The sequence below is a fragment of the Cupressus sempervirens genome, chromosome 4, assembly GCF_028749045.1.
Source record: "Cupressus sempervirens isolate cs-2001-9-10 chromosome 4, ASM2874904v1, whole genome shotgun sequence".
Taxonomy (NCBI): Eukaryota; Viridiplantae; Streptophyta; class Pinopsida; order Cupressales; family Cupressaceae; genus Cupressus; species Cupressus sempervirens.
The window spans coordinates 490,364,584-490,390,004 of NC_143121.1; the positions used below are offsets into that span (position 1 = coordinate 490,364,584).

A 25,421-nucleotide genomic window follows, 5' to 3' on the forward strand; every position below is an offset into this window, starting at 1 on the left:
CAAGAAGTGTATGAAGCAAGTGAAAGTGATCTTCAAGGACTGACTCCTCAAGAGTACCCAAGCTAGGGAAAAATTGTTATGTAAAGCACATTTGGACAAGAAATGAAAGGCCAACATAGGATAATTCACGAAAGCATAATGTAAAACTGGGAAAGATGCAATTCAAAGGAGTAGATATATCAAGAGGCTTCATAGCATCATATTTTACTCTTTTTTATTAGATCAAGACCAAAGGGGTAAATGGGAAAAGGGTAGCAAAAGACTAAAATCAATGGAGGAAAATAGATATGAACGCTAAACATGGAAGGAATGAAAACAAGATCATCATAAGATGGCACACAAGATAGACAAATATTTGTGTATAGGTTAATATTGTCAAGATCAAAGAGAGAAGACGGAATGGATGAAAGATGTAGAAGAACTATGCATGATGCCTGATTGTCAGGTTTTCATCATGGTACTTATCTAAGGTGCCACAAGGGAGTGGTTTTCACCATAGGACGAATTTATTTCTCTTTACTTTTGCTACCAAGGTGCCTGATTACTAGGTTTTCACCAAGGCACATTTTCATATTTTTCATATTTTTTTCTTTCATTTTTTTTCAAATTTTTTTCTATTTTTTTATTTTATTTTTTTGAAAGAAGTCAAGTTTTTTTGATAATGCTCCTTGAAAGTTTAAACCATGACATGAAAAGGAGTTGAAATGATATGCTCAAAGATACTAATAGGCAAAGGAAGATGGAAGACAAAAATGTAGGGTATGGCTTCATGCAAAGTGAGTGAGATTGGAAAATAGAAATGAAGGGAAGATTAGTGTCAACACACACCTTGACGGGTGGCAAGAGGATGGAGAAAACATGCATGAAGGAATACTTGAAGGAATATGGTGAGTGAATAGAAGAGGTTGCGGTTTAGGCACATGGAATGGAAGAATGCTTTTGGAAGAAGATGAAGTGGAATTCTTTGGAAGCTTAAAAGTCAACTTCAATTGTTGTTCGATGTTAGACTCTCTCAAGAGATACTTTGGAATCCATATAGCCGTAGGTCTCTTTTCATTTCTTTTAGATGATTTAGAGATAATATCTTTAATGATGGATTTTAAAACCCATACTTGTCTTATAATTTTTTTCGTAGATATCTCTTTTGACTTTATGCCCCCATGTCAATTAGAGGAGACATGGTGGTCTTCTTTTTTATATGGATTCTTGAATTGCTTCTTTTTCTTGTATTGAACATTCAGGTTAATTCCAAAAGACTTGGGACTTGTGGAAGAAGAAGGATGATATGGTTGGCTTGGGTGAATGGGTGGATGAAAAGGATTCAAGGATATGCATCTACGTTGATCTTGAGGAAAGATAGGAGAGGGAGGGATGTAAGGACCCAAGATGGATGATGAATTAGGAGAGTTGGGAGGGGAAAGTGAAGGGACATAAGGACCCAAAATGGAAGGAAGACGTGAAGCATTTAGTATCAATGGGGGAGGTCCAAGGATGGATGTGGAAGATGCAAAAGGGTAATCAATAAGTTCATCAACATCTATAAGACAATCAAGGACATCAGCATCTTTAGAGTAAGCATCAGGATTTTCAATAGGATCATGAACATCTTGAATAGGAGCAACTTCTTTGATAGGAGTACTTGAAGCTTGAGAAGACTTGGGAAGAGTAGAAAGTGGAAGGTAACATGGAGTGGTAGAACAAGAAGATGGAACACTTTGATCTTGACAAGGATCTTTGGATAGCATAAATGTAGAGTTTTTCTCTTGATTTTCAGTAGGCTCATCATTAGAAGTAACAACACCATTTTTAATAACCTTAATGGAAGTATCATCTTTGGAAGGTGCATCTATATTAAGGTCATTTTGATTGTCAATAAGCTCAATGGTGTAAGTAATAGCTTGTTCTTGCTTAGGAGAAGACTTAAGACATGGTGGAATAAATGAGGAAGGTCACAAAGGATCAAAAGGACCAGGAAATGGATTAGAGACATCATGAAAATAATTGGATGACATGGAGGATTCTTTATCTTGATCTTTCTTTATATTCTTTTCTTTATCATTTTTAGAGTCCTCTTGACATGAAGCCACTCCTAAGGAGAAGGGAGTATGTTGGAATTGTATGGAAGACATTAGAATAGATGATGAAGGACTAGCTAAAGTAAGCATTATAGAGCATGAAAGCTTAGGCTCTTTAGGTTTAGCATTATCAAAAGTATTTGTAGTGAAGTGAAGGTTAGCTTGAGTTTCTTTAAGAGGTAGCCTCTGAGGAGGAACCGCATGAAAATCATTAGAATCTTTGTTGGATGAAAGATTGGTAGAAGATTTGAGAGACTCAAAATCTTTAGGGGATGTATGGATAGTGGAGGAAGTAGAAGATGGAAGGGGAGCATCAAAAGACAAAGATTAAACATTAACATGACCTTGCTCAAGAGTGTAATATTTATTTTCAATATGAGGGTTCTTAGAAGAAGAACTCTTATCTCATTGATGTTTTATTTCAGCACAAAAAAATGTTTTCTCTTCCTCAAAAAATGCAAATTTATCATTTAGGTATTGTTCTCAAAATTTATCAATGTTGTTTTCAAAATTTGAGTCATATGGATTACCATCAATATCTATCTATGACTCATCCCCTTTAAGTACAAGCATAGGACTAGGAGGACTTTTAGGAATTGTAGGAATATAATAGTCATCATCATCATAATCATTGTCACTATATTCATTATAGATAGGCATATCACAAGACTTTTCATGTTGTTCATTACGATATGTCTCAATAAGAGGAATAAGACTCTTGGTAGAAGTAGAAGAAGAATGATATCGTGAAGAAGAAGTAGGTGAAGACCTACATGAATGATATTTAGAAGAATCATGGTAAGACTTGGAATATGAAGAACATGAATGATATTTAGAAGAATCATCATAAGACTTAGAAGATGAAGAATGTGAATGATATTTTGAAGAATCATGATAAAACTTAGAAGATGAGGAATATGAATGATATTTAGAAGAATCATGATAAGACTTGGAAGATAAGGAATATTTGGAAGAAGGATATTGTGATCTAATCTTGTGTATGATCCTAGCAAGAATGTCTAATTTCTTCTTTTTTTCAATCATTTCCAAAAGGTTAGCATCCATATATCTATTGTAGTAACAACACTTTTCAAATTTAAGAAGGAGATCAAGTTCATTTGAGCTCAAACGAGGGTCCCTAACAAGATATTCAAAATCAATGGTTCTAGAAGAAGAAGAAGAAGAATCAAGCATGAAAGAAGAGAAGGGGTGAATGGAAGAAGGTAGACTATATGATAATAGGAGGAAAAGAGTCAAGAAGACATGAAGAAGAGGAAGAATTGAAATGGGAGATTAGAAAGACATGGAAGATGAAGAAGAAAGAAGACCAAGAGTCATTTTGGGAAATTTGATACCATTTGAGTTCATTTGAATGTTGAGAAACATGTAATAGCCATTGTAACCAACATGAAAGAAAAGGTACTAGTTGATAGGATAAACCTAAGAAACATTGGTACCAAATTAGGATAGTAAAAGCACTTACTTGTCCAAAAGAGAAATGATAAGATAAAATATTGCAATAGGCATAAACCAACACTACCACAGTAGTGCCCACAACTTTGGGTGAATACTCTAGCACATATGGACTAGGAGGATGATTTACCCAAATTTTAAGTAATTAAAATTGAATTTTTATGAAAGTGAATGGACAAGAGATTACTAAGACTCTCCAAGTGTAATATCAAAGAATCTAAGGTATATCTTTCTCAACAAGGATGGTCTCTAACTCACCAACTCTAAACAAGGTCTTTTGTAAAATCAATGATTACTAATTCAAGAGGTCAAAGCACAATAACCCAAGGTACAAAAAAGCTTCTAACAATAAGGTAAGTAGCCTAATCTAAACTGGATCAACCTAAGGAGATTGGAAATAATAGGACAACAAAGTAGTTTGATCGTAAAGTCTCGACTCAGGAACTCAGATTTTGTTCATTTTAAATGTCCAACTAGGTGTATCAATAGATTTTTAATCATGAACCAAGCATGCAAGACAATAATCAGAGATTTCAAGCAAATGTCTTCAAAAAATGAGCAAGGGACAAAGCAACCTTGCACATGAACAAGAATAGTGTCATAGTATCAATCTAATCCCTAGAACCACTACTGTGTATGTTCTCAAAATGTTTTCCAATCACGCACATAGTCCTAGAAAATAAAATTTGGTAGCACTATGGTTCTTAGTAATGTTCAACTCTACAGCTTTTGCAATCTAGAGTGGGTGAAATCCAATCCTAGCGCACCAGGGTTTTGATATATTCTGAGAAATTAATCAATCAAAGATACTAAGGAGATCTGACAACACAACAAAAGACTACATCCATGAGGATTTCCCCCACAAGAACATTTATATAGCAGTTGTTGTGACCACATCAAAAATGGCTATTACTGCTTGAGGTACCATCCACATGGTTGACCCAATAAAGGGCATGTCCACTATGGTTTAACCCTCTCTAACCAAGGAAGACTCACAAAGTTGTACCACATGGGGACTTGGTTTGGATTCAAGGGTTCCAAGTTTCTGATGTGCCCAAAAGGGAACAAAGCATACTACTCTAACCTCTTCACCTTACCCAAACATAGCAAACAAGATTCTTTGACATGCTAATTTGAAATCACCTCACCAACTATTTGAAAAATCTAACAACAAACACCACCAATCTCAAAAGAGAAAGTGTTAATGGATGTTGAAGATAAATCCAAGTAGAATAGTGAGATAATAACAAATATCCTTCCCTACCTACAAGGGAATCCATCGTCAAGAGGAGCTTCGCATGTAAAGCAAGCGAATGAAACTCAGTCTCTCAAGATCTCTCAAATAGTGTTCATAGGGCCTAGTTACTATGTGAAACACAAATGCGTGAAAGCAAATCTAGATTCAATTTTACAGCACCAAATGAACTGTGAATCTATGAAAACATGTAAAAGCACTCAAGCCAAACACATGAGAAGTTCATTTTACTTCCAAATTCAAATTTTATAGAGATCCAACAAAATACCTGGTAATCCTTGCAATGCATCTTTTCTTTGTTGTACCTTTCATTTACGTTTGAATGCTCACTCGCAATGAACAAAGCAACAAGCAAAACAGGTAAACACAATATATGCAATTCTAAAAATCTAATTTTTAAAAGTGATAATAATCAGCAAATAACCCAAATGAAAGCTCACATCATGCATTGATCCATTGTAAAAATTTAATGCAAGCTATTCATTAAATGCCCTTTTTTTAATTGATTTTTGACCTAGTCACCAAAATTGGACGTATATGATATGAATTCGGATCCAAAACCCTAAATGCAAAAAAAGTGATCCCTATAAAAAATCAAAGAGCTTTCCAAAAATGTCAAAATTTTGAAAATATATTTTCATTTGTGCCCTAGGGAGCCATTTTGTTAAAACAGACCAGTTTTTGGAAATCGAATTATTGATCCCTAATATGATCTTTAAAATCAAAACATAAAGAACCAACTCTATTTAGAATTCAGAGAAATTTCCAAAAATGTAGACTTTTCCAAAAAATTCACTATTTTTCTCCTTAAAATGATTTTTCATTAAAAATAAAGAAAAAAATATAAAAAATCAAAAATACCTTGGAAAATTTTAAAAATTGGATTGATGCTTGTTTGATATGTTGCCACCTTACAAAAAATAATTTAGATCAAAATACCTAGCCGTTTGGGAGATATGATCAAATCTTTTAGATCTAGGGTTTTTTGTCTCCAAACAAATCTACAAAAGGGGGTTAACTCCAAAAATATCTAAAACCAGCAAGTAAAGGTGGGTTTTCCCATGGTGGGTGCCAAAAATGTATGTCTAAAATGTAATGGAGGCTCTCAGTTTGACCTAGTTTGTGCCCATGGAAGTACAACATGAAACAAGAGATTCAATGATAAAAAATATGCATGCAAATGAAAATACAAACTAATCTATATGATAACAATGCAAAAAAATGCAAGAAAGGAAAGTAATAACAATGCAATACTAATCTATGAAAAAAATATGGATCTAGGCTAATATGCAAATGCAAGTATAAAAAATCATGATGGAAGCCATGGATGTATGAGAGAAGAAGACAAGAAGATAGAAGTTCTCCACAAAAAGCTTTAGTATTCAAAGTCCTTCAAAAATCGCTCTCCAAACCTGCAGCATAACAATAGCATAATAATGGATCTTCAAATCTACAATATAACATTAGAATAATTTTGGATGTCCAAAATGAGGAGAAGGCTCTCCCTTATAAAGGAAAATATGGAGGTGAGAGGCTTCTCACAACCAATATGGGATAATAAAGTTTGATCCATGTGAGACAAAATTCCACCAATGAGAAAAGAGGAGAAGAATTAAATGAGAGAAGGAAAAAGGAATGTATTTAATTTTTATTTATTTCATTTCCTTTTTCACGTGGGATTTATTTAATTAAAAGGGAGTGAGTTCTTTTAATTAAATAGGAAATATTTAATTAAATTAAAAGAGTGGTTCTCTTAATTAATTAAATATGGATGAATTTAATTAAAAGAGAGGTTTTCTTTTAATTAAATGGGGACTTATTCTATTTAATTAAAAGGGAGATTTTCTTTTGATTAAATAAGACTTAGGATAAAATAATCAACCTTAGAAAAATAAATAATCAAATTTGATCAAGGAAATTGATTTGAATTGATTTAATAAAATATTGCAAACCATCGATTTAGGAAATTTGATAAATTGAATAATAGGGGCCCATAGTCTAGGTGACCATTTTAGGGTGCATATAAGTATTAGATAGGTGGAAAAGGTGTGATACAGATTTGGAAGTGTCAAGGTAGTTGGAAGAGTGGGTGTGAGTGTAGATGGTCATACCTCTGAATTGGTGGGATGCCATCCTTTTTTTATATAGATTTGTTAAGTGTCAAGTTGGTTGGATGAGTGGTTGTGGTTGTAGATGGTCATATTTTCAAATTTGTGGATGCCATCCTTTTTTAATATATATTTGTTAAGTGTTCAGTTGGTTGTATGAGTGGTTGTGGTTGTAGATTTTCACACCTTCTAATTTGATGGATGCTCTCCTTTTTTGTGAAGGTATTAACAATCACTGAGGGATATTTTCTCATTTATGGAGTTGTTGAATAGTTTGTGAGGTTTTTTTCAACTCATGGGAAACATTTCTTTCAACAATAGACAATAGTTAATGAGGCACACAGGGCTTGTATATATTAGATTGCATACATTTATTATATATTTAGTTTTAACATCATCAGTAGATATCTAAAACTTTTAATAACTATGGAATATTAGCTACCTACACAGCCATCTTCATTCTACAATGTGTAGACTGTCAAAGCAAAACTGCCTATGTTTATAAACTTGGTTAATGTTTTTGTCTAATGCCATTTTGATACAATTAAGGGTTTGGGAGGTCCTAGCTTAGATGCCAAATTGTTGAGTTCCATTGTATTCTCAGGATTGTAAGTTCTACACCTTCAACTTTCATGAGGATGATATGTATTATAAGTGAAAAGCTCTATCAAAACACATTTGAGGAAATGAGTAACTGCTCTGCTGTTGTAGTACATTTAAGTGGCCAATTCGAGCTTATAAGAAATGTCTTATAATGCCATCAGTACTTTGGGGTCATAAATTTCCAAATTTTCATGTTTCGCCTGGACAAATAACATGAACAAGAAGTCTCTGACCCCTTTTATTAGCTAGAACTTACTATTTTAATCAAGAAGTAGATGGTTCCTGATGATCTTTGACTTAATTTATGCCCATTTTAAAACTTTATATCATGTTTGTGTATGTGTGAGGAGCTTTTCTAGGCACATCATCATGCCTAGAGATTAGTAATGGAATACTATTTTGAGTTGCCTTTAGCAATATTTTAGCTCTCTAGAATTGATGTATATGCCCATTTTAATGCCTAGGGGCAATATTACTTAATATTTTCTAATTGTAACTAATGTATATGGGGTTTGTGGTGTGCTTGAATGACCAATACCACATTTTGTTTGTGCATCTACCCTCCCATATTTGTGGGAAGTTTTTTTTTGCTTTGTTGGTGTACCTAAAAGACTGATACTGCATTTTGTCTGTGCATGTTATCCTCTTATGTTTGTGGCAAGTTTGTTTTTGCTACTTGCTATTTTTTTCAATTTATTTTTCGAGTAGGGGTTTTTAGTGGCGATAATATATGTAGATAATTAGAGGCTCAAAGAGACCAATGATGTAAGACAATATTTGCTACTCTTGATGCTTTGGACATTTGATGATAGCTAACCACCAAGATCTCTGAGGTCCTTTTAAGTGCTAGTATATAGTAATTGCTAAAGGAGGGTTCATAGCTACTATTAATTTATTATTGAAGCTAATATTCTAGAATAGGAGTAGCTCATATTGGGGACTAGGTTGAATTTAAAAAGGTTTTGTTTGATTGCATCTAAAGTTTCCCATCTACTCCAAGCATAGGTAGGCTATTTATACTAGGTTCTTCAATCTTGTCAAGTTCATTTGTGTTATTGTATCAATTGCTTTGGGTACTGCTATAGATGATCATTTATATTAGATTGTGGAATTGTTTGGAAATTCATTTGTATTTTTCCTTGTAATAACTCTGTAGTAATGTTTTTAATACCACGTACAAATTATATGGGAATATCAAATAATAACTCCATTAAAATTTTATAGGGCATTCGATGGATCCTACTAATGATGTACAAGTTTATGGAAGCATTTTTAGGAAGATCACACTCTTGCATGTACTCTCTATTTTGCTTGCAGCCCAAGCGGTATTCATAGTAGCAGCATCAAAAGATGCTAGAAGACAAAGGCACAAGAGAAAAGGGTTTATTATCCTTTTTATAAATGTATTATCTATTCCAATGAGATGGATTGCCATGACCAAATACGCATGATTAGAGGAGCATTATTCAAACTTTCCAATATTCTAAGGGAGAAAGGGAGCATTAAAGATACGATAAACATGAAATTGGAAGAACAACTAGTTATCTTCCTACATACTCTTGGCCACAATCTAAGGAATCATACGATTGGCCATAACTTTGGTCACTTAGGAGAGACAGTGAGTCACTACTTCCACAAGGTCTTAAAGGCTATCATATCACTCCATACCAATTACTTTTTGCTCCCTTCTCCAAACACTCCTCTAGAAATTATTGGGAAGGACCGTTTTGATCCATACTTCAAGGTAAATCTCATATTGTCATGTATTTTGTTGCTTGAGTCTATTACTACATATTTGACAATAATATTTCTTACACTAGGACTGTATTGGAGCAATCGATGGAACCCATATACCAGTTACCATTGATGTCAACAACCAACCAAAATATCATGATAGAAAAGGCCACCTATTACAAAATGTACTGGGTGTCTATTTGTTTGACTACAAGTTTCAATATATTCTTGTTGGTTGGGAAGGCTCAGTTGCAAATAGTCGTGTTCTTACTTCGGCTCTATCAAGAGTAGATCCACTACTAGTTCCCCTAGGTATACTAAATTATTATTTTAATGATTATATATATTCATTATTGTCAACCATAGTTTTTATGCTATTTCCAATCTATAATATTATTTTTCCTTTTTATAGGAAAATTCTATTTGGTTGATGTTGGCTATCCAAATGTTCCTCAATTTCTTGCATCTTATCGATGTACATGATACCACCTCAAAGAGTTTTCCAGAGCAAACCCAATCAATAGTGTTCATGAGCTATTTAACCATCGACACTCCTCTCTTAGGAATGTGATTGAGCACACATTTGGCATTTTGAAGCAATGTTTTCCTATCTTGAGGCATGCAACATCCTACAGTATCATGAGTCAAACAAAGATTGTGTTAGCATGTTTCATACTACACAATTTCATTACGATAAAGGATGGTGTTCCACCTGATATGGAAAATGAAGAGGATGATGATCGTGATGGGATAAATGTGTCAATTCTTGAAACTTATGGGATGACTCAATGAGATAGAGATCATCGGGGAAATTTTTGAGATGAAATAGCACGAAGGATGTGGGAGGACCTAATATCTCAACAGTAGTTATTTTTACTCAACATTAGTTGTTCTTTTTACTAGCATTTACACTTTTTTCCTCATTTTTGAACAGCTACAGTACTTGAATTACAAATCAAAATTATTGTTACGCATTCAAATTTTTGATTGAGTGATTTAAAGCTATGATTTATGAATTACAAATCAAAATTATTGTTATACTTTAAAACTGTTGATTGAGTGATTTAAAACTGTGATTTATGAGTTGCAAATCAGAATTATTGTTATGCTTTCAAATTGTTGATTGAGCGATTTAAAACTGTGATTTATGAATTACAAATCAGAATTATTGTTATGCTTTAAAACTATTGATTGACTGATTTAAAATTGTGATTTATGAATTATTCTTATGCTTTAATTTGTGAATTAATTTATGCTTTAATTTATGATTTAAAACTATGATTTATGAATTGTGAATCACATTTTTCATGGTCCATCTATATATTATGTCAATGGCTCTCCACACACTCTAACAACTCATTATTACTAACAACTTGTACCTTATTGCAAGTTTGCAGCAATATAATAGCTACTTTTCTCAAAGGTGAAAATGTCTTTCACTAATCTATTGACAAGCATACATGAGGATGTTCGTATGCCCCCAGCTGCCACCCCTATTTCTACCCCCATTGGTATGGACTAGAGAGATGGAAAGGAAACTTCTCGACTTGCTCCTTGAGCAAGTTACTGTAGAAAGGAAAGGTGAAGGAGGTTTTAGGAAAGAAACGTGGGCAGCAACAGAGAGGAGATTCAATGAAGATTTAAAGTTGAATCTTGGACGAGATAACTTTAAAAATAAGTTGAAAATGTGAAAGTCAGTGTATAGAGTAATGAAAGAGTTACAAAATACAAGTGGGTTTTCTTAGAATGAGACAACACAGTGCATGGATGTCGAGGACAATGTATGGGATGAACTTTTGAAGGTAATGCCCTTTTGAAAGTTGTTCTAATTTCAAACAAATATCTAATTATTAATTTTTCCAATGTGTAGAGAAATGAATTCAGGATTGCAAAAGTGTATAGGAGGCAACCATTCACCTATTTTAATGATCTAGCAATCATTGTGGGAAATGACATGGTAGAAGGAAATGTAGCTGCAATGACACAAGATGTTGAAGATGGTTGCCTCTTTGATGAGGCTATTGATCTGGGTGATGATGAGGATTTTAATATGCCTTTGAATGTTGTTGATGATTTAGATGAAGATTACCTTCAGTTAGATTAGTCCACTACATCCACTAGAAACAATCCTTCCATACCAACGACAAGGAGGCCAAAGAGGTGAAAGGCAAGCATGGCCGCTTCTTTGGATGTAATATCTAAAAGCATCCATGAAGTATGAGAGGGAATCAATAAGTCACACACCATCAAATTTGATAAAGAGGATACTAAGAAAGATGTTGCAAATTTGTTTGTTGCCTTGAAAGCCATCCCCAAAATCAGTAGAGAGACTATGACTATCACATCTGATACTTTTATGCAAGAACCAACATGAGCTATTTGGTTCTTAGAGATGGACAACTTAGTGAGGGAAGATTATATTAGATATAAATTTGGAGGATTGTAATGGTTTTGTTTGAAACAAACATTTAAATGTCAGTATTTTTCTTTCAAGTTGAAAGATATTGTCATCTTTTGTATTGAACGATTGATCTATTTATGTCATACGTTGTATTCAACAAGTTGAAAGACGTTGTCATAATTTTTTTTTGAGATCTATTTATGTTTCATGTTATTTATGTAGATGTTGAACATATGGATGGCATTTTCCATTTTCCAAAAACACAACAACAACACAAACCTAGAGCTTATAGTAGTACCATGTATTTTACAATAGTACCTTTATTTTTTCTCCTTTTTGAAGTTTAAAAATAAAGCTGAAAAAGTGAGCTTGTTATATAAATTATAACTCTAGTATAACGCCCCACCATGTGACCCAAAAGAACTAACCTAAAGTTTTACTAAGTTTGCCAAACATTTTTTATTTTAACGAAAGATCAACATACACATCAAACATAGAGTAGCAGAAGCAATAACATACAATCATACATAAGAAAACATAACAGATTGCATTCCTTAAGGATCCCAAAATGTTGAGTCACATTTAATTTAATTGATACTAAGTCTAATAAAGCTTCCCTAGCAGAGATTGCACCAAAAGTGATGGAAAGCATTGACAAGGCTGAGAAGGAGCTTAGCCCTACCTCACTACATAATGAGGATAATGGGGAATGGGAGGTTTAGAAAAATAAGAGGAGGTGGGAGGGGGGGGGGAACTAGATGTAGGTGCCAGTGGATAGTTGGAAGACCATCTAGTAGAGCAACCAAGACAAAACAAGCAGCAAGGGATGTGGCCAGTGAGAAGCAACTTACACTGGAGATAGTTACTAGAGGTGAGAAATGAAATTCCTCTCTTGGAATTTGAGGGGGTTAAATAACCCCCAGAAATAATATGCTCTGAAACAATGCATATTTCAAGAAAAAGTTGACTGTGTTTTAATACAAGAAATTAAAATGTCTAGTGCTAGTTTTGATAAAATAGTTAGCCATATCTGGCCGAGTGTTGAGTATCTTCATAGGGATGCTAATGGTGCCTCAAGATCTATTGCTACTATCTGGAATCTAAATTCCATGAAGGGAACTGAGGCTTGGAAGGATAAAAATGTTATATTCATAGATTTCCATTCTAGCACTCATTGTTGGGGGCTGGTCAACATCTATGCTTCTAATAGCAAAGTAGGAAGGAAGGATACGTATGATGAATTAGCTAGGATTTCTAAAACTATGAAGGATAAACAAATGATGTATATGGGAGGCTTTAATACCCCCTTGTATCATTCGGAGAAATTGGGTGGTAACAGGGACTGCCTAGAAAGCTTGCAAGACCTTAATGACTTTATGAGTAGAATGAATTTGATAGATGTGGAAATGAGAGGGAACCCATATACTTGGACTAACAATAGAAAGGGAAAGGACCTTATTCAAATCAGATTGGATAGGTTACTGGTGACAGGAAACTGGAATAGACTTGGGAACTCTCATCTTGAGAATCTTACAAGAACCGCTTCAAATCATTCCCCTATAATCTTCCTGCGGGAGGATGGTGTAAAAAGTGGGCTGCAACCTTTTAGATATGAAATTATGTGGTATTCTTACCCAGAATTCAAAGAGCGAGTTCAAGACTGGTGGAATATTAGGATTGATGGTATTGCGATGTACAGACTGACCCAAAAACTTGACCACATAAGGAGGAATGTGAAGAGTTGGTCTAAGGAGTCTTTTGGTGACCTATTCAAAACTAAGGGTGATGTGGAGGAAAAGCTAAAAAAATTACAAGGGGAGATTGCTGAAGGGATCAACCTGGACTATGCAACTCAGGAAGAGGAGTATAGAAAAAAGTGGAAGGAAATTCTCTTGAGGGAGGAAATTTTTTGGAAACAAAGATCCAAAATTTAGTGGCTTAAAGAAGGAGATAAGAACACAACCTTCTTTCACAGGTCAACCTCTAACCATAAAAGAAGAAATACTATTGTTAGGTTGGATGGGGAAGGGCAAAGGGTCTTTAAGGACCAGGAGGAGATGGGAAAACATGCAGTGGAATACTTTAGCAATATGTCAAGGACAATAAGGCTATGAATTTGGTGATCAGAAGAAGTTTGATTAATATGATTCCACAGGTTCTAGAAATGGAGGAGAACAACCAAATTCTTGGCAATATCACAGAGGAGGAGATGAAATGTGTGGTGTTCTCCATGAAAGCTTATAAGGCTCTGGGGTCGAATGGGTTGCCCCCTGCGTTCTTTCAACATTTCTGGGAGGTTGTTAAACTGAAATTGGTCTAGACTACTAGAGATTTTTTTAGAATAGGTGAGATGTTAAAAAGGATCAATAAGACCTTTATTGCATTAGTGCCTAAAATTGACGCAGGCAAGGGGACGAATAACTAGGCCCAAAGGCTCACCCAGCTAACCAAACCACCCTTCAAGAGTTAACACAATGGAAACGAACACAAAGAACAAAAACCAAAGGAGGAAGAAGAGTGAATTAATTTTATTGATTCATCAAAATATCTTCATACATGCCTAGCTGTAAGGCCTTCTGGATTATGGCCAATTACAAATACATTCACATTCAAAGATCCAACTGCAAATTCGCACTTCCAGACACCTATGCATTCCTTTTTCACCCTCCTAGTCCTACCTTTAATCTAAGCTTAACCACTCTATTTATACTTGCCAAAATGGCTTACAAAAGATTCCAGAACATTACATAACAGAAAGGCTGACACAATATCCTATCATTAAATTCATGATCAAAATTAAATATGCAAGTCAGTTCCCACTAAGAACCAAAAAATAGACAACTCGGCACCCACTAGGAAACTGGCACTCGGCATCACTGGATAACTCGGCACATGAAGAAACACTCGGCATACACTGAGTAACTCGGCACATGAAGAATCACTCGACATACACTGGGTAACTTGGCACATGAAGGAATGCTACAATAACTCGACACATGAAGAGTGCTACAGTAACTTGGCACCAACTAAGTAACTCGGCACCAACTATAGAATGAACAAAAATGGGCAGGATAACAAGGCATCCTGGGATGCTCCTGCATCAAACAACCGGAGTTGAAAGAAATGATTCTCCTGAATCATTGAGATGTCTCAACTTGAGTTGAATTCAACTCAAATTGAGAAATCCTTGAAGCATCTTCAATAGGTCTATTCTTCCACTTCACCAAATATTCATAGTAATATTTTCTTCTTGTACTCTTGCCAACTCTCTAATCCAATATTAGTTCAACTTCCTCAATCTGTTTCTTAGGATAATCATCTAGTATAACAACTTCATCCTCTAACTCATGATACTTATACAAATCAGCAATATTAAATATAGGAGATATATCCATGTCATCAAGTAACTCAACTTCATAAGCATTACCACTGTCAAACTTCTTCAGGATCTTACAAGGTCCAAATTTCTTCATCTTCAACTTGCTATATGTTCCAACTGGGAATCTTCCTTTCTTCAGATGAACCATCACCTCATCACCAACTTGAAAATCATGGTGTCTTCTAGATTGATCAGCATTCTCCTTATACTTTTGATTGCTTTGCTCCAACCTCAACTTCACTTCCTTATGCAAAGACTCCATAAAATCAGCAAATTCTTCTCCTATAGCACTTTTCTTTTCTTCACCAGCAACATCTCTCAAATCTGATATACCTCTAGGATGCATTCTGGTAACAATCTCAAAAGGTGTCTTCCCTGTACTCCTATTCACAGAATTGTTATATGCAAATTCAGCTTGTGCCAATACCATCTCCCAATTACTCGGCTTATTCCCAACTATCTCAGCAAATTACCCAAGCTTCTATTCACAACCTTTGTCTGTCCATCTGTTTGTGGATGGAATGTAGAACTAAACTTCAATTCAGTACCCATCTTCTTCCACAAAGTCTTCCAAAAATAACCAACAAACTTACTGTCTCTATCTGAAATAATGCTTCTTGGTAATCCATGCAATCTCGCAATCTCTTTAAAGAAAAGTTCAGCAACATGCTTAGCATCTGATGTCTTCTTACATGGTATAAAATGAGCCATCTTAAAAAATCTGTCCACTACAACAAATATAGAATCATACCCCTTTACTATTTTAGGCAATCCAAGAACAAAATCCATACTAATGCCAGTCCAAGGTTTCTCAGGAACAGTAATAGGTGCATACAAACTAGTATTTTGACTCACTCCCTTTACAACTTGACAAACTCCACAACTCTTTACAAATTTTTGAACATCCTTATACATTTGTGGCCAATAATATTTCTCTTTCAGCAAACTCAATGTCTTATCAATTCCAAAATGTCCAACTAATCCACCACTATGCTTTTCCTTAATCAAATTCAACCTCATAGGACTTCTAGGAATACACAACTGAATACCTTTGAACAACATACCTTCTTGAATGAAATACTCATCATACTTACTTATGTGATCTGTCAGATTTGGTGCTCTGCACTCTCTCCATGCCTCAGAAAAATTAGGATCAGCATCATATAACTCTTTCATCTCATCAAAACCAAGAACTTCAACCTTCATTTCAGTCAACAAAGAATGTCTTCTACTCAATGCATCGGCAACTTTGTTAGTAACTCCACTCAAGCAATCCATTATGTCATCCATCCTTGGCATAGGAAACCTATATTTCACTATTATCTTGTTAATGGCTCTAGAATCAATACACATTCTCCATTCTCCATTCTTTTTAGGTGCTAATACAACAGGTATGGCACATGGACTCAAGCTTTCTCTGATCAAACCTTTTTGCAACAACTCATGCACTTGTCTGTTAAGTTCTTCATTCTCTACAGGTGTCAATCTATATGGTGCTTTGTTTGGAAAACTAGCTTCAGGAATCAGATCCATAAAATGACTTATACTTCTTACTGGAGGTAAACCATCAGGAATATCATTAGCAATAATTTCTTTATACTCATTCAACAACTCTACAATTTCTCCTGGCACTTGGTCAATACTACCATTTGTCACTCACTCACCACTAACTAGCACTTGGTTAACATTATTTTTTAGCACTCGGTCTCCATTGAAAAAACTCATTTTTCTTGGAATTATAGCAAAACAAACATAATTCTTCTTCACTTCCTTTTCAAATTGTTTCCCATTAACCATGCAAATTTTTATAGCAGTACAATTAACCTCATCTGGACTTTCGATCAAAGGCAACAATGTTTGTTTCTTCCCATTTACCCAAAGAGTATATTGATTCAATCTTCCATCATGTACAACATATCTATCATATTGCCAAAGTCTACCCAACAAAATATGACAACAATCCATGGGCATAATATCACACAAAACTTCATCAAAGTAATGTCCAATTTTGAACTTCACAAGGCATTGCTCACTTACCAATATCTTATGCTCATCTTTGATCCATGAAACATGATAAGTTTTGGAATGTTTCAGCCTCTACAACTGCAACTTCATAACCAACTCTTCTGATGCCAAGTTTGTAGAACCTTCACTATCAATGATCACTTTATAACATTTTCCATCCATCTTACATCTTGTCTTGAAAAGACTTCTCCTTAAAATAGGTTCCTCATTACCTCCCTTATTACATAAGGTTCTTCTCACCATAAAATTTTCTCTAGCCTCAGGTCCACTTGGTGAACCCTCATCATCTTCTTGAATCACGGCATTTCTATTATTTTGCCCACCTTCAGAAGATCTACATTCAAAAGATCTATGTCCCTCTTTACCACATCTAAAACAATTACCATGAAATCCACCTCTAGAATAAGAATTACCTCTTCCTCGATAAGAATTACTACTTTTGCATTCAGTCTTGCCTTTGTCATAATTCTTCCATTCAGATTTGCCTTTATCTTGCATAGAACTGTCAGATCTACCACTTTCTCCATAAGATCTACCTTTGACTCTCTGGAATTTACCACCTCTACCTCTCTATCTTTTTTCATGCTTCTTTGTCAAGATCTCCTCAGCTTTCAAGGCATATTGATATGCTTCTTCTACACTTTCCAGCTTCACAAAACTTATTTCATCTTGTATTCCAGATCTCAATCCATTAAGGTACCTTGTAATTTTCTCAACATCATCATCCACATGTCTAGATCGGATGTTTAATCTATATAATTCCTCGGTATATTCTTTTACAATCATGTCCTTTTTTTTTAAATCTTGCATCTTTCTCAACAAGCTAACTTGGTAATTAGTAAGAAAGAATTTGTTCTTTACCTTGTTCGCCATCTTTGGCCAAGTTCTGATCTTCTCCTTTCCTCTCCTTTGTCTATCAGTTTGCAAGTGCTCCCACCATAGTGATGCATGACCTTTCAACCTAATGATTGCAATCTTCACCTTTCTATTATCATGAGTGTTTTCATACTCAAAGAACTTCTCCATATCAGAGATCCAATCCAACATAGCATTGGTATCCAATATTCCATCATAAGGAACAACTTCTATAGTATGTTTTTAATTTTCTCTAGCCAATACTCTCAACAATCTTTCTTCATCTTGGTCTTCTTCAGGTTTTTGATTAGGGTTTGGTGCTATTGCTTCATCATCACTTATATCATCAAGATGTGCTCCTCTCCTCTGGGCTATCTCCACAGCATCTAATTTGGCTACAATTTGTCTCAACTGATCCAATATAGCATTATCAACATTATTTCCTTTACCACGAACCATCTTTACAAATCAAGTTCTTGGAAGATCGTAACCCTCTACAAGTTATAGGTCAAATTCGTAGATCTACCACCGTACAACCAAATCCAAATTAGGGTTCTACATGATCCAATCTCCACAAGGATGAACCTCAAGCTCTGATACCCACTGATGTAGGCAAGGGGATGAATAACTAGGGCCAACGGCTCACCCAACTATCCAAACCACCCTATAGGAGTTAACACAACGAAAATGAACACAAAGAACAGCAACCAAAGGAGGAAAAAGAGTGAATTACTTTTATTGATTTATCAAAACATCTTCATACATGCCCAGCTATAAGGCCTTCTGGGTTATGGCCAATTACAAATACATTCACATTCAAAAATCCAACTGCAAATTCACACTTCCAGACACATATGGATTCCTTTTTCACCCTCCCAGTCCTACCTTTAATCTAAGCTTAACCACTCTATTTATACTTGCCAAAATGGCTTACAAAAGATTTTAGAACATTACATAACAGAAAAGCCGACACAAGATCCTATCATTAAATTCACAGTCAAAATTAAATACGCAAGTCGGCTCCCATTGAGAACCAAAAAATAGACAACTCGGCACCCACTAGATAACTCAGCACCCACTAGGAAACTAGCACTCAGCATCAACTGGAAATTGGCACTCGACATCCACTAGAAATTGGCACTTGGCATCAACTAAAAATGAGGACTCTGCATCACTGGGTAACTTAGCACATGAAGAAACACTCAACATAAACTGAGTAACTTAGCACATGAAGAATCACTCAGCATAAATTGGGTAACTCGGCACATGAAGGAATGCTACAATAACTCGGCACATGAAGAGTGCTACAGTAACTCGGCACCAACTGTAGAATGAACAAAAATGGGTAGGATAACAAGGCAACCCAAGATGCTCCTGCATCAAAAATCCCCACACCAATGTGCTTGCTGGATTTTAGACCCATCAGTTTATGTAACACTATTTATAAGATATTTGCTAAAGTCTTGGTGAACAAAATAAAGACTTTTTTGGAAAGAATAATTGGCAATCCACAGAAAGGATTTGTTCCAAGAAGACAAATTCTAGATGCAACTATAACCACACATGAGGTTATTCACTCAATGGAGAAAAACAAAAAACTAGGGATGGTATTCAAATTGGATATCTCCAAGGCATATGATAAGGTTAAGTGGGATTTCCTTTTTGAGGTGCTTGAAAGAGTGGGGTTTAGTAACAAAGTAATAAACCTAATCAAAGTGATGGTTGGCATAGTTCAATACTTTGTCCTCGTAAATGGTTCTCCTTGGGGAAACTTTGGGGCAGAGAAAGGACTTAGGCAAGGTGACCCACTCTCCCCCTACCTCTTTATTATGATTGTTGAAGTTCTAGGGAGGTCTTTATATAAACTTGCCAATACTTGTTGTGTTAAAGGGGTTAAGCCAGCTACTACAGTAGATACAAAAGTCCTACAACAATTTGTTGATGACACATTTCTATTTGGAGAATCTTCAGTTATAGAGGCTCAAGCTTGGAAGACTATTCTACACAATTATGAAGAAAGCTCAAGTCAACAAGTCGATTATCATAAGAGTAAGATTTATTTCTTTAATATTGATGCCTCATTACAAAGGAGGATAATAAATATTTTTGAATGTCAATCTGCCAACCTCCCAGATCCTTACCTGGGATTACCACTGACCACTAAGGAAGTGACCAATGAATTCTGGAATACGATAGTGGAGAGAATTCAAAGGAAATCTTGTAGGATGGAAAGGGAAGATACTAAACAATGTTGGAAAGCTAAAGTTACTTTCAGTGGCTCTTCAGGGTATCCCCATTTATTTCCTGTCCCTTTTCAAAATTAACCAAAACATGGATGAGAAGATTGAGAAGATACAAAGGAACTTCTTGTGGTCAGGGATAGAGGAGAAAAATAAAATGAGTCTAGTCAAGTGGGAGGAGGTGTGAAAACCAAAGAATAGGGGGGGCTAGGAGTGAGAATAATTTTAGACCTTAATAAGGCTCTATTCACGAATATTAGCTAGAGATTAGGGGAAGACAATACGGGTTGGGGGAAAATTATGAAAGCTAAATATCTGTCAAATTCTTCTTTCAATTGGAATCGATTTAATAATGACCTTCCAGAAGGGTCTAAAATCTAGATGAATATAGTCAAAAGTAGAGGTTTGTTAAGGGAAGGGACAAGGTGGATTGTGGGAAATAGTTTTAGTATTAGATTATGGGAAGACAAGTGGGTGGGAGAGAAACCGCTAGTCTTCAGCAAATTTAGAAGGTTAATGGAATTGGTTAAAGAAGATGTGGGAAGTAGAGTTGGAGATTATATTGATCAGGGGAGGAAGTGAAGGAAACTTGTTAAGGAAACTTACTCTCAAGAGGACATTCAACTTCTGAAGGAATTAGAAGAATTGATTGGGGAACAGAGAATCCCTATGCTTTTCTAGGAGGATACCACAGCTTGGGATTTAACTCCAAGTGGTAGTTTCACTGTTAAATTGGCTTACATACACTTATTTAGTAAGGATCCCTACCTACAATTGTAGAGTAAGGTTTGGATTAGTAACCTAATTCCTAAAATTATTTTTTTTTGGTGGAAAGCTCAACATGGAAAAATTTTAACACCGGACAATTTGAAAAAAAGAGGTTTTTATATTACTAATCATTGTTGTCTCTGCAAGGAAAAGGAGGAAACCATAACTCACCTATTTTTGGAATGCCAATTTGCCTTGGAGATCTGGAGTATGGTTTGGGGGAGATTTGGATTAAATTGGGTTATGAATGACAATTTGGGACAATTTGTGGAGAATTGGAGTTGTCCCTTTGCTCACCTTAGATTGAATTTGCTATAGAAGATGGTTCCACCATATGTGTGCTGGCACATATGGAAAGAAAGAAATAACAAAATGTTTAGGGAGGAGAATAAACCAATGGAGGTGGTCTTTGGAATAATGGAGAAATTGTTGAAGGAGAATTTAAGAGTGGCTAGATGTAAGATGCCAAAGGAGGAACCAAGTAGACAAGAAGGACTAATGGCTAAAAAATGGGGTTGTCATGAGGATTTTTTCCTATTTGATAACTCAAAAATGATGAAGAGATAGAAAACAAAATGGAGACCACCCACCCTCTCACATTTTAAACTAAATTTCGATGATGCTGCCAGAGGAGGAATAGGAGTGGCAGAAGGAGTGTTGTGGACAGGAATGGTGATGCGCTATTGGTCTATGCTGAGAAAGTGGGAAATGGAAGCAATAATATGGCAGAAGCAATGGCATTATTGTGGGGCCTTCAATTGGTTAGAGAAATGCAAATTAAGGAAATAAAAATTGAGGGGGACTCTAAGTTAATCATTGATATGGTCAAGGGAGCCGCCCAACCAGGATGGAATATTTGAAATATCATAATAGATATTAAGCAAATGTTAGAAGGAATGGAAAGTGTCCACCTACAACACATTTACAAGGAGGGGAATAAGGTGGCAGATGCGGTGGTTGCTAAGGGGTTTAAAACCACAGAAATCATGTGTTGGAGGGATATGGTTGATCTCAATGACGATATTATGTCATTGATAACCAAGGAAAGATGCGAGAATATTATTCAATGATGATTATTAAATTTAGAGTTAGGACCAAATTTGGCAATTTTTTTAATGATGTCTGCTAAATTTAACAAAGCTCTATTGGAAATGAGGAGACGTGGCCGTACAAACAAAATAAGGAGTGAATGCAAATTAAGAGGGATGTCATTTCATAATTATGGAAACACATCGCGAAGTTCAAATTACACCCCATTTAAAAGTATGAAGGATACCATTTATCAGACTGTTAGAGATTTTTGAGGTGTGAATATTATGATGCTATGTAATCACTAATCCCATAATAATTTCACATGGGATTTTGAAACTTATCAAGCACAGGTTTGGAATTTTTTGTGATTTCGTGTTAAAGGGCTTAAGGTAAATAGTAGTTGCAAAGATATCACAGAAAAGGAAGTTCAAATGCTCATTACTAAAGAAGGGGAGGTGGAAATTGGCAGAATTGAGATGGGTGGGGACTTGAATAGGCTAGAGCCCACAAAGATCGAGAACTTCAAAGATAGGATGGCCACCTGGTTTCTACTAAAAGAAGGGGGTTTTCTGCCCTACATGCAGTCGATGGCGAGGTACAACGAGAACTGTGCCCTCTAATTTGTCAATGGGTGGATGACAGAAAGGTCATCATCAATGGAATCACCTTCCAAGTGACTAAGGAAGTGATTTCCATGGCAACTAGCCTTTCAATGAGGAGGAAAAATGGAAAAAGGTCACTAAAACTGCTGACAAGGCCAGCATGAGCAATTTCTTTGCAGAAGATGAGGAGCTGGTTCAATATAGAGGAGGGTTGAAAAGGGACAAGCTGCCAGCCCCATGGGATGATGTGTGCTTGGTTCTCATGAGATATCTGATGCTAGAGGATAGGTTTGGTGTTTTTTACTACTACCATTTCCCTTTGTTAAATCATTTTAGAAATAGAGATTTCATTTCTATCCTGTTTTATCTTCTATGCTCTTGAGGATATGGTTGTGGATATTAGGGAAAAGAGAAGTAAAGGGCAAAACTATACCATAATCCATCAAGGCCTAATTTTTTTCCTATACCAGTTTAACCTTGCCCTGTGTCCCCCTTGGGTGGTGGTGGTTGACAACCGAAGCCACCAACAGAATTCACCCCCTGGCACTAGTATAGATACAAAAATTCACACCCCTCGCCCCTCCCCTTGCAGAGAAAATAAGAAAAAGAAAAAAATTGATATAGTTGTGGAGCAAAAGGGTAATAAGAAAATAAAAGTTAAAAAAACACATAGAGGTGGATGAAGAGGATTCAAAGGAGGAGGTTAGAGGTAAGGCAAGGAGGAGATCTGGAAGACTTGCCCAATCCCAGGCAAGGCATAAACAAAAATCCAACAGATTCAGGGTGGAAGAGGTTGAGGTGGAAAACTCTGAAAATAATAAAGAAGAAAGGAAAGAGGAAGAAGAAGGAGGTAAGGAGGAGGTGGAAAGAAGTATAAACTCAGAAGATGATTCTGTTGATAATGCACAAACTCAGGTTTCTACTGGTAATTTTGATACCACGGAGGTTACACGTGTTTGCAAGCTTGTCCCTCCAGCCCATAACCTTCTTTGAAGAAAGCAATAAAATGGATACCTCCCCCATAACCATTTCATCCTCGGCCAAGGAAAATTCTAAGGTTTTTACTAACCCTAAGGTTTTGTAGGATAAAATCCAAGTCCTAAACACCAAGGAGGAAACAAGGAAGATGGAAACGAAAACCAAGGAAGTGACCGAGGAGCAGGTGGAGTAGTATGCCAAGCTGGAAAAGAGGGTTAAAATTTTAGAGAAAGGGTTCTTTACCTTCTCTAAATTTAACCTCAAAGTCACCCATGCCACGGCCACTACCCTCCAGCTACTGGTGCAGGAAAAGGAGGATACTAGAATGGATATGGAGGACCATAAGCTACTCTTCAAATTCCTTGCTAATGACTGGTCTCAGATTCTATTGGCTGCGAAGGGGAAGGAGAAAAAAGAAATTTTAAGTTTTTAGTTTAATGGGATCCTCAAATCCAAGACTTTTATGTTTATCTATTGTTTTTGGTTTTGCTGGTATCCTGCTGTAATTAAGAGTTGGTGTTGGCCTATTCTGCCAACAGTTATCTAGTTGAACTTTTGTAGTATTAGATCTTCTGGACTTTTTAGTTTAGTTGTTCCTAGTATTTTGCTATTTAGTTTCTAGCTGAAGACGCTTTGGCTTTTCGATGTGTTATATAGTTTTTTGCTTGCTGGTGGGCATTGTTGGTAATGTGCTGGTTACCAATTTTTTGCTTGTAAGGGTCGACCCCCTAGTTTTGGTCACTTTTTATTTCAAAAACACATCCACATGAAAGAATAATTAAAAGTCCAAAGTCCACTTAAATAATATATGTTTGTTCTGAAGGCCACTTAGCAATAAAATTTAGAATGCTCAATCATCCATTGTACATGTCACAGGGTATGAAAGGCTAAAAGAATATAAATTTAAAAAAATAGAATTACATCATCCTCCTCAGATCCATGATACAAAGTACAATACAATAAGTAATACCATCCATCATAAAGATATAACTATCCATCATAAAGATATAACCATCCATCATAATGCACAAAGATAGAATGAAAGGAAATGCAGACAAGGAACTCCAACCACGGCATCAATGGATGGATCTCAATGGTAAGAGTAAAAAGCACTACCACCTGACCACGTGGAACCTAAAAGCCCACTCCCACTGCGTTGAGAAGATAGTCTCAAGTCCCAAACAAGTTATCAATCCAAATATCAAAAGTAATGTCTAAGTCCAAGAAACCCTTAAAGCAATCTAACTAAACGGTTCCAAGATAAATCGACATCTAGATCTAGAGGCAAACACAGACATGTAAGAAATCTATACTGCTAGTGGGCAAGTGTCATCGCACGAATCAACGCTAGGGTTACCTGGCTAGTCTTTTAATCCTCCAACCCCCTAGTGACCCTATGCAGCACTAGTATCCTTTCATATCGACAAGGCATACTAACAAGTCAACTCTAAGGTTACCTAGCTAGTCTTTTAATCCTCTGGCCCCTTAGTGACTTTCTGTGGTACCATATCTTATTAATTCATTTTAAACCCATTTAGTGAAATGTTATCTCTTATTAAACTACTTACAATGGGTTACCCTGGCAGCCACTTTGGGCCCCAGCCTCCATTGCAAGCCACTTCCAACTTAACATACATATTACCTACCCTAGGCTCATAAAAGTATAAATCAAAGAATCACATACCTCAGCCCTATACAAGTGACTAGAAAGGATCAAAATATAATTTACAATAACACCTCAGTTCTTTACAACAACTAGAAAGCATCCCAAAAATAACTAATTGAAGACTCAAAAAGGTTAAGTCAAACATGTCGTAACATGACATCACCAAGAACAAATCATACAAACACCTCAGTCCTAAAAAAGCAACTAGAAAGCAATCCAAATACAAC

General features: G+C 35.7%; 1 non-coding gene across 1 annotated transcript; it reads left to right on the plus strand.

Annotated features, from left to right (window-relative positions):
• Positions 1–8,269: 8,269 nt before the first annotated feature.
• Positions 8,270–8,350, plus strand: LOC149562086 (small nucleolar RNA SNORD24). The gene has a single exon (XR_016364295.1). It is a non-coding gene; the product is annotated as a small nucleolar RNA SNORD24 (small nucleolar RNA).
• Positions 8,351–25,421: the final 17,071 nt, after the last annotated feature.